Here is a 12,030-nt window from a genome sequence, read left to right as displayed (position 1 = left end):
CAACCGTTGCTTCTATAATGAAGTGGTTCTTTGATAAAGCTGAGAGAAACCTCGAAGAGAAACCACAAGCCAGTCTAATGAGCTCCAGGTGAAGGCAGGCATTCAGTGGCATTGCAAGATTAATGTTTTTCTGACCTTACCCTTTGTGTATCTCAGCAGAAACAGAGATTCATCAGACAGGCTACGTTTTTCCAGTCTTCAACTGTCCAGATTGGGTGAGCCTGTGGCCACTGCAGCCTCAGCTTTCTGTGCTGTTGTAGCCCATATGGTTCAAGGTTGGACGTGTTCTGAGATGTGTTCACCACAATTGTACAGAGTGGTTATCAGAGTTGCAGTAATCTTTTTGTGTGCTTGAACCAGTCTGGCCATTCTCTGTTGACCTCTCATCAGCAAGGTGTTGTCTTCAGAACTGCTGCTCACTGGATGTTTTCCTTCATTACACCATTCCGCTGTTGTGCTGGAAAAAACCCCAAAAATCAGCAGTTGTAGACATCACATCTTTTTCCCCATTCTGATGGTTGATGTGATTAAATCTGCTGGCCCATATTTGCATTCATTTTGTGCGATGCATTGCTTCCTTACGATTGGCTGATGAGATAATTGCAAACTGGTCTTCTTAACAAAGTGCTTAGTGGGTGTATGTAAAAGTGTGGTTACAGCGTTCCTGTATGGACTGGGAAAATTCAGTTTTCCATGGCATAAAAATAATTATTGGAGCGTTTATTGTGTCTTTTAACAAATAAAGTTGCTGAGCACTGAAGATAACTCTGAAAACCTTTTGAGTCACAAAAGCAAGAGTGATTAGTGTAAGGATTAAACGCTGGGTGTGTAGTGAGATGGTGGGTGAGATAGTAACAGTCTGAGAAACACCCAGCGACATTCAGTCTGCTCCTTAATGCTCCCAGTGGTGAGGGGTATGTGTTGAGGGGGGCATCACACACTGGGCTGCAGTCTCTGTGTCGGGGGGCTCCTCTCTCGCTGACTGCATCATTCTCTCCGCAGCCCACTCGAGCACACACACGCGCGTGCACGCAAATGCCTCAATAAAATTATACGTCTGCCCCTCAGAGCAAACACTGTGTGATTCAGTGTGGCATGGTGCTTGGCCCCACCAGGAGGATTTAATGTGTTTGTGCTATATGTGTGAGTGGGAATGGCTAATGTGTGACAAAACTGTAATGATGTGTGGGGGTGTGTGTATGCTTTAGAGGGGGGTGAGCACACTGGCTCTCATACCACTGAACGGTTGGTTGAGAAAACACGGGCAGAGGCCATTTTAAGTGGAATGAGGTGAAATAAATCGGGGGCCCTGTCCAGCTGTTCTTTGCTTCCATCCCTGTGTAATACGCTCCCAGATGGTCGCCGTTGCTCTCTCACTCACATGTGGGCAGCTTCATTATCACGAGGTGAATTACAGTAAAACATTACCAATCGCTAGCCCATGATGAGCTTCACAGCTGTGGCCCACACTTGAGGGCTTGTTTCCCTACTGAGTAGAAAGTGAGCACGGACTCAAAGCAAAGGCTCCATTTACCTGCTATAAACGGCCGAGAGGGAATGGGGCAGGGATAAAAGAATGCTTTAACAACCTGATGCTTTGGTTACAGTCTGTATCTTATTGTTTAAGGGATTATGGTCAGCCATGTGCACACTGCACATAAACATACACAATCGCAAACAAAGCATAAACAACACTTTTGGAGAGCACATTTTATAATGTTATATAATATTGTACTTAAATATTCAGTAACTTTAAATTAAAGGAGCTGTATACGATTCTAGAGAACGACTGTTGATATTGGAACTCAACAGCAAAAGAAGAACACCCCTCTCTTCAGATCTCTGTGGCCATAGAACCCTTTACCAATGTTGTATGCTCAAATACCTTGATATAATGTCATGGCAAGTAATTAGCATTAGCTAGGTTAGATTGTGGGTTAGCAAACTGTTGTTACAATTGCTTCTGCTAAGCAAACCATTATCTATCACAAATGTTCCCCACCTATTGAGTAGCAACAAAGCAACATCCTCATCCCTTTTCATGCCTTTCAATTTTCTGAGGTCTCTCACCAGTGTTTCCACATATCTTCACCCTTGCATGATCTAAGACTTTTTCAGCTTTTGTTTGTCAGATCTTTTCCTTTTTGGCTGATTCTAGGCCATCTCTTCTTGACAATACATGTAGTTCAACATGTAGCACGTGCCAGATACATTCTGCCTGCCCTTTCCTTTTCCTCCTGTCCAGTGCACAAATTGCTGATTGGCTGGTGTTTTAGAATCTGAGCCACTTTGTTTGTTTTACAGAACAAGGCGAGTACAAACTAGACTTTTTCCAGTGCGCAAACAGACCAGAGAGTTAGCGAGCCACGAGGAACATTCACTGAATTATACAAAAAAGTGTATTTGTTTAAAATCATACACAGCGCCTTTAAGCTGAATACCTATTCTTTTGTTAAAGTGCAATCTCTAGATGAGGCCACAAGATGATATATTGAAAAATACATGAGAGTTAAAGACATTTCTGAAGTCTTATTCAGCCTCAAGACTTATTTCTTTTGTGTAGCATGGAAGGATATGAACATGCAAGCTATGGACATAACAACTAAGGCCAGGAAGAGCATCCCTTCGGGGCCGCTGCAACAGCATCTGGCAACTCCAGTCTACCAACTGTTTAAAGGAAATACATTATTATGTTGTTGTCAATATATGTATTTTTTAACACAGGAATTTAATACATTTACATCAGGGCCTTCCATTCTGAGGGTGAGAAGATTTCGTATGTGGTGGCATAAAGTACCAAATAACCCCATTGACCCCTCCAAACCACGGTATTGCATATGAAAGTAGCTAAAGGGATAAAATGGTTACAAATATATATATATATATATATATATATATATATATATATATAAATTAACTAGAGCCATATGTGCATTTATGCACTAGCCTATGAGCAAGAGAAAATGACTATGATCTCTACAGCATAGCAAGTAATGATCAAAACACACTAAGTGCTGGTTTGCAATTAGGAGGGGAGTTTACATGCATGTACGGTTGGTCTCTCCCATCCTAGGTTACATTATTAAAGATGTCAGTAATCATCTCTCAACATATGAAATGCATTAAATGGCTTTTCACTTCTTTAGACTTTGAATGGCTTAAACAACTGCTCTCTTTTAAGAATGTATTACATAAGAGGTCAGATTTTTACAGCCGTTCTATAAATAAAGTAAAATAAAAAAGAAACTTTTCTGGTAAAACAATCAGTGGTCTCATAAACAACACACCCTTGAACGCCCTGTGAATCTGGCACCGAATGTCACAGCCCAGAGAACCTGGCAACTGCTGGCCATCAAAATGCATGACAAATACAAGAACAGTCTGTCTGTAATGCAATGCTGTGTATCAACCACTGGATGGATTCTGACTGCTGGAACGCACTCCAGAATGTCTACTACTATTGGCCAGATACCTCATACTATTAGTCAGACATTATATGATTGGCTTGAGACATTATACCAGTTTTTTTTTCCTGCCAGCCCCTTCTCAATAGGACTATCATTCCAGATAGAAAAGTCAGTCCATAAATTTGCTCACAGCAATGCTCATGGGAATGTTTCAGTATGTCTAGCTGTTTGTATGGTATGGCTGTGGTTTTCTTTTCAGGAATGAATGCAAATGTTTTTCAGGAAATTAAGAAGCTGTATGGAAACTCAAAGCTAGATTAAATGTGAGAGTGCACATTTCCTTCAGTTCCTATCCTGTATTTTCCAGTCTGTTTCCATAAGCACAGCAGAGCGACCTGACTTTACATTGGCCTAGAGATCAAATAAATATTAGATCTGAGACGTATTGAATTTTTCAAGTGTATAAATGCATGACAGCACTGAAAATAGCACCTCAACCTCCCGGTAAACAGCGAAAAGACTAAAAGATAACATCAAGGAGGTGCATAGATGTTCGTACCACACTAAAAGGGGCTTTGTCCACAAATCTGTGCCAGTTACACGTGCAGTGTGCGTGTGACTCCTCAGGCTTTGTAGTGTACCACAGGCCTTAAATGGGGAGAGTCATGGATGGCATCTGTGAACACAGTGCAGGCACTGTCTCGTGGCAGCATGGATGTTAGAATAATATATGTGTTGGATGTGGGCCCACTATTAAAGATGGAACCTACTCAAGGAACTTGTGTAAACTTTTGGGGACTGTTACTGTCTTACTCTGATGTCAAAGAGCTTTTAAAACTTTAATCAAATCACTGAAATGGACAAGAGGGAGTTTGTTAATGAAAAGTTATGACAAATTAGATTTCCTCGTCCTATCGGGTTTTAGGAGTGAGAGAAACCATCTCAGCGCTGGGGGAAGGGAGAAATGAATGCATTCGATGATTTGATCACGCTTTGAAATGTTAATAGGGCTAAATTTGAATGGGATCCCACTTCAAAATAAGCAGCGCCAGGCAGCACATATTGTGATTGGACAAGGGAGTGTTTATCCATGAGCTAGGCCTTGCTCGCTGCCCTGAGAGGTTTAATCTGGCAAGGATGACCCCGTGCAGCCCAAATAAAGCAGTGGACAGTTAAAAAAAAAAAAAAAAAGAGGGAAAAAAAGGCTGAGTGAGTTTCTGTCACTCCAGCTGCCCAACCCCTGAACACCACACAAAAACACGAGTGTCCCTGCGGGGCCCTGAGTCAACACCACCTCCTTCCGCTGGCGGACGCCTGCAACTGCTTTTCTAATCACAGGAAAACCTATCAGGAGCACTGTGTGGCTGTGTGGGTGTGTGTAGGTGAACCAGCAGACTGCACACACTGGTGCATAAGACTTTACAATTACACACCCGTCCACACTCATGTAGTCTCATGCTGCTTATCGGAGCCCTCCACCACAATAACACAGTCAGAAATGTTGGCCAGTCAACAGCATGCTCATTCTCTCCAACTAAACTCTAAAAAAAGACAGTATGACAGTAAGACAGTAAATAAAGACAATGTTTACTGATAATTTCTGATGGTAAGTAAATTTTATTTTACTAAACAAGCTACTCCGTTTAGTTTACTAATGAAGTGAAATTGGCCAAGCTAATGCTAATAATGCTACTTATAATAATTATTAGTACATCAATAATGCTATTAGTACATTATTGATGTGCTAATAATACATCAATAATGATAATAATAACAATACATCAAAATGACAAACAAAATGTACAGATAGATATAGACAAACGTTAGCCTACATTAAACTGTTTGTTCTTTGCATGTTGACTACTTCATAAAAACATCTAAACTAGCTAACTAACTTGCTAGTATCAGCAATCATATAATGATGTAGGACAGTTACCAGAGGTAATCTAAACAAGTGTTGTATATCTCATATGACAAAAGATAATTACGCCAGCCTGTGAAGATTTAGCTGTCATCAGTTACTTCAGGTCTCCTCCCTCACTCCACGAGGAAAAATCCCAAATTAATCAACAATCCAGATCATTTCCACCCAATTACAATAAAATATCCAATATACCAAATGTTGTTTTGGCACAAATATATTGTAACAACAGATTATTACATTTGGCAAACTACTGCTTAATTGTATTTTTTACAGTGTGGTGTTAGGGCTGGGCAATATAACAATATTCATTGCTATTATGATAAAATTACATAAAAGTATAATATAATATTCCTATATAGTATTAAATTGTAGTGTAATCCTGCCATATTGTCATGTAATTTATCACAATATAAGCTAACATGAGACATGATTCATTTCTGAGTGTACCATGGATATCATCAGTAGAACTTTTCATTACAAAGAGAGCTTCATTAATCCTGTTTAATTAGATATATTAAGTAAATAGTCCAGTGTAGTGTGTAAACTGTTGAATAAACTTCATTCATTCTCTTTTAACCATTCCAAATCTTTTATTTTGTCCATTCTAACTTTTCAGAAAAAATAGGTATTATATCAGGAAGATTTCTTGAATTATCTAGTTGTTATATCTGACATATGACCCACCTACATTGTGTCTTTTACAGCAATCGTTAATATTACAATACTAAAACTTCCAATAATCAAAAATGTGCTTAATCTCTCCAACTAAAATCTAAAAAACATTAGACTCAATTTGTGTCTCATCACAAACAGTCATAAATATTCACCAAATTACCTTAAAACAATCAAAAATTTGCTCTGTCTACTAAACTCTGAAAATGTAGACACAGCCAGTGATTCAGAAAACAGTGATGATATCACTGAGTCAAAAAGACAGTATGACTAATCTTCTAGACACCCGTGCCATAGTGACGACATCATCGCGAGACCAGCGTCTGATCGTTGCGAGGTATTCGACGTCTTAATTCCAAAATTTTATACCATGTGTTGACTGTCTCAGAGAGGGATGAGTGTTCTCTTGGCAAGTAGTAATGCTTTCCAGATAAAATTCACATAAACACGCGCAAAAAAAAGGGAGAGTGAGCGAGCTAAGAGAGACAGACAGACACAAAATGAGTCATAGTGCAATGACATTACCACATATGAAATATATGCAGTATGACTAGTAAGAAAGTATTGTCTGAAAAGAGACGTGAGTAAATTTGAGAGTGAGATCATCATGTAAAAGCAAGTCTGCATTTATCTCAACATGAGACTCGATCATGATCCTCTTCATTAATTCACTGAAAAATGAGGACGCTGAAGTATCTGGCTTGTGGACACAGAAGAAATATAGATAACCCGTCCAGGTTTCCCTTCCCTTTTCCACAAATGAACATTCACAACTGTATTGCTGCTGTTGTTTCAGGGAGGGACGCGCGCTGCCAAACAGTAATGCTAGATTGTTTATGTGGTTAGTGCTAAATGCATAATGTAGCAAGCTGTTTTTTAAGGGCTTGTTAATGTTGTGTTAACAGTCATAAAGCCCGTCCATAAGAAACAGGAAAAGATAAATTGAATTAGGACAATTCTGATGAGCTAAGCTAAAGTTTCCTCTTAACAGTCTCTTGCTGCATAACTGGCCCTGGGGGAAAGGGAGTGCAGGGGGGTGTAACTATGGAGACCGGCCAGCACGGAGGTCCAACGATGGTGGTTCCCAACCGCCTCTGAGGCACCAGGGCTTAATAAGTTTTCATCAGGCCTACGTACAACATCACAGACACTACAGCACCTCACTGTACACTTAGGATCCCCGGCGAGGGCATTAACAAACAGAAGTTGGAAATGAAAACCATAATCCTCTTTGAACTCAGGGGTGGCCAAATATTCTCTCTTCTGGACTGCCTTGTCAGCACCCACGTTGGTGCTGGAGGACAGGGAAAGGAAGAAGAGAGGGAAAGGTGATAGACAAGAAAGATGTGCTCTGAGTTAAGGGTGAAGTGAGGCTCTACAGCTGACACAAAGGAACAGCAATGTTAACAGACAAAATGACAGCACTGACCCAGGGCTCTCTTGAGGACTGTAAGGTCCAGGCAGACAGGACTGTATTTCAAAAATCTCATATGAGACATAGGGAAGAAATAGCCTGATCATCCAGATTTAGGAATTGTTACATAACTACACATTTTAATAGGTGTTTGCTCTTCTATATTTGCTTTAAGATAATTAGTGCATTCTACAGATGGGTGACAAATAAAAAAAGAAAAGTCTTTAGAAGATGTTTAGCCACCACATGCTATTAGAACAGCTTTAATGAGTTCCCTGTTTGAGTTTTGGTTCTTCCTCTCAGTTTTTCCTTGATACTGTCACCCATGGCTTGGATATTTGTTGTGAAAGTGCTAGTTAAATATCTAGAGGTTATATCTAGGCCCTGGTGGTCTAGTGGCTAGGATTCGGTACTCTCACCACTGTGGCCTGGTAGAAGAAGGTTGATTGTTCAATCCCCAAGCCTGGCGTCTACAGCGGAGGTTCCCACAATTGATCCCTGGGCACTGACATGGTTGCCCATCACCCCAGGCGTGTGCTTATAGCCCCCTAGTCACTAGTGCAAATGTGTGTTCACTGCCATGGATGGGTTAAACATGGAGGTTGAATTCTGCTGCACTGCTCTAGAACGATGGCACACTGGGCATAATCATCTGTCTCTAAAACAGTACTGGAGGAATGGAGCACAACTCTTATAAAGAATATTCCCTCAGTCTGTATTTTGATGATGATGGTTTAGAGTACTGTCTTATGTAAGTGTTTAGGTGGGTTGAGATCTGCGACTACAAAAGCCATAGCATGAGATTTACATCACCTTTTTATACTCATTAAATGATTCAGTGACCCCTCATGTCCTATGGATGGAAGCATTGTCATCCTGAAAGAGATCACTCCAGTCAGAACAGCAAAGTTTCCTTACATTAAAAAGGTGATCAATAACTACTGAACTTGTGCATTCATCTATGTAATGAGGGGTTTCTGCACCACAAGCCTTCAACCCTCTCTCTATAGCTGCAGATGGTCTGTTCTTACTGTTACAGTATAATTGCGTTCTGAGGAACAGCTGCTCTTCTGTTTTCTTACATATCACATTAATGAACAAGCATCATGGTCAGTGAATGTGTGCTTTTGATCACTATTTTCAATCTTCTTTACTGATGTCTTTCCAAAAGATCTAAATAGAGATATCACTGTGGTCACTGCTGCTGCTGAAACACAGGCCAGGTGGGCAGCCTTTGTGACTAAAGCTCTTGCCATCCCTGCCTCAACAATAAACCTTCTTCCAAAGCCACTCAGATCTTTTCCTTCTGCCACGTTGGTCCAAAATCAAGATCAACTGGGTTTCTTGGTATTTTTACACAGGCCACAGAGCATAGAATGATGTCAATTGCTTAACAAGCATAAGTATCAAGCATTACACCGATCTGGAAGTGTCTGCTCTGGCAGCATTATAAGTTTTTCCTATCACCACCCCCAGTTTTCCCCCGGGCTTCTGGTGGCTGAAATTTCAGCAATGTTTAGATGTAGTCATTTGTAGACCACAATCATATATGTATGTATGTATGTGTATGTACATATACGATTGCCTAAACAAGGTTAATACACAATAACATAGTATATATATATATATATATATATATATATATATATATATATATATATATATATATATATATATATATATATATATGACTGTGAAGTCAAGACTTAACTGTTGACTAGGGATTGTGGATCTTCTTGATCAAGATTCAGTTGCATACTAGCCTGAAAATGTACGTTAGAGATGGCCTGGCTGGTAGCTCTTACCATAATTCAGACCACATTACCCAGCCTTCTCCAGATCTTCTCCAGTCTTCTCAAGAACGCCATCCAGAGTTCCTGAACAGAGACGATTTGAACGGTTCTCTAGCCCCAAACTTTGTAAAGAATGCAGGTGATGATGAAACTTCTCACATGTCTCATTTTCTTCCATATCCTCCAGACTGATTGAAGAGAGAAGGAAAGGGCACCCAGAAGTTTAGGCCAAACAGAGTAGTAGTCAAAGCAGGAAGAACTTCAGTATGCACAGTCTGACATATGATTTAAATAAACTATTGTTTGGGTTTCAAACCTCAACTCAAGGGTGAAAGTCTGGTGACTTTTCGTCTGGTGATTGTGCGAGTGTGTGACTCATTCATATGATCTACAGTTCACTTAATGCACTCTTGGATTCTGAATCGACAGGCTAATGTCTTCTGGATGTAGTCTGTCACTTTTGCTCATAGCTTGAAAGAAAACTGCTATCATGGATCGAGGGTTGAGTTGTCCAGTAGAGTTGTGACCCTTCTAATGGGGGTGTGGTCAGAGAAGCAATCTGGACTCTGTCAACACCTTTGTTCCCCAAACAGGCTTCTCCAGGCTTCTGGAGCGGCACCACATGGAAAGTAGTGTGCAGTGGAAACTGGCTGCCAAAAAGCCCAAGCTCCGCACCTCTTCCAGATTAGCATTCCTTCCATCTGACACATGCGCTGTGAAGCAGATTATCATCTAAGTGGACAAAATGCAATTTAGAGAAAGGTGGGTTCCTCAAAGAAAAGGGCAGGCTTTTTGTGACATGTACATTCAGAATCAGGGAGTGTAATAAGAGAAAATACAGAGAGGTCATGTCGTCTGGAAAACACTCTCGTGAGAAGTGCACTGAATTTAAACAGCACTGACACTGTCAGTTTGTAGAAGATAATATTACTGAATGATGAAGATGTAATGAAGATTCAAATGTCACCCTGACATTTCTCTGACCACAACAGCTTCGCTGGTGCTCCGTTGTAAAGGTAATTTTGTGATTATGGATAGTGTTTTTGTAAAACACTGACGTTTGTTCATTTCCTCACCTGATTTCACCTCATAAGGAGTAGACAGTGAGGAGCCTTCTTCATTGCCCCCATCTATCCTTGTCATTAAATCATAAAAATGTCTGAAGTCCAATCCGACCCCAGCTCCTTAACAGTAGGAACGAAAGGGAGTGCGAGAGGTGTGCTGAAGGAGGGAGAAAGTGAGGGATGGGGTGGAGCGAGGAGGCGTGGAAGAGTGTGGGAGGCTGCAAGGCAGTGGAGGAGAGGACTGAGAACTGCTGCTGGCTGCTCCAATACAGCATTCTTTCATACAAAGCTAGAACTGGGAGAAAAAGACCTAGATAGAGAAAGGGAGAGAGAAAGAAATGGAGGCCGTTACTATTGAAAAAATTACTGGTTAACATGTATAGAATTAAAGGGGGAAATGATATAGCTCAATGTGTTTCCTGCAATTTAGCATTTTTAAACTGAAAACAACGTAGATGTAAAGCACAGTGTGTTGAACATGTGGGGCTCACATGCTAGATGTTAGCAGACTTCAAATGGTAGTGCAAAGGACAGAATGTTACGCAAGTTTCATAACTTAATTCACTTTAACAGGCCTTTTTGGCACAGTAAAACATGACATTACCATCGCCAAACCATTTTGGCTGTTTGGTTTATATGCTGGAATGAAAGAGGGCATAGAAGTGATGTAATGAAATGCAAAACATTTTCTTTTCAATTGTAAAACAATTTGGGTAAAAACCTTCTGGTGAGTTACAGCCTCAGTCGCGCTGCTGTTAGCTCCTATTTTCTTCTGCGTGAATTAGGACTTTTACATCAAATTCAAGTGGATCAATGAGTAGAATTTCCATTGTTTGTGAACAGATATTTTTCAGTTGAGACAGTAGGGCTACATGCCATGATTGCCAGCATTTAGTTTATGTATTTCAGAGGATTTTCTTTAAAAGATGCCCATAATCTTTTGAAACTTCTAGTGACTTCTATTTTCCACTATACATCTTCCTAATGCAGCTTTATAATGTCATAATGTCAGTGTTGGGACGTGATGGAACGCAAGTGTTCCTTCAGGATCAATAAAGTATCCATCTATCTATCTATCTATCTATCTGTCTGTCTTATCTTCAAAACACTGAAATCTTCACAGATCTGTACGTATGTGAAAAAGCAGTGCACAGAATGCAGTTATTTTCTATATTAATACTTATTAAGCAAAAAAAAAAAAATAATCGCATAAATATGTACACGTTTATTAACTACATTTGTGGTCAGAGGTTTACATATACTCATCATGGACATGAGTGACACTGCAAATATTAGACCTTCAGTGATTTATCTGAACTGTACATACATCTTTAAAGGAAAAGAAAACAAATTTGATGGAAAGGTTTGACTTATTTTAAGTCTTTTCTTCACCAACAGAATCAAAATGATATATCACTACAGTGGTGCTGAAAGTTCCATAATGTCTTTTAGCTTGCCAAAGCAAAGGACTCTATACTTCCTGCTAGTGATCATGATTGACTACAGCAGGTAGCTTCTCTGTGTCCACATATGTATTTTTTTGACAGCATTCATTGCGCTGGATTAACCAACACACAATACAACAGGGAGTCAAATAAGCTCAGTGCAGATCTAAGAAGGATAATCATAGATTTACACAAGTCAGGGATGTCTCTTTTCTCTAAACAAGTGCAGATTCCCAGATTAGTAGTTCAAACAATAGTATGTACTTAAATGTTATCCACTCAGATCCACTTCTTGTAGCCACTTCGGACAC

Source organism: Salminus brasiliensis, chromosome 5, assembly GCF_030463535.1.
Source record: "Salminus brasiliensis chromosome 5, fSalBra1.hap2, whole genome shotgun sequence".
Lineage (NCBI taxonomy): Eukaryota > Metazoa > Chordata > Actinopteri > Characiformes > Bryconidae > Salminus > Salminus brasiliensis.
The sequence above is the reverse complement of the archived record's forward strand: the minus strand, read 5'-3'. Positions refer to the sequence as shown.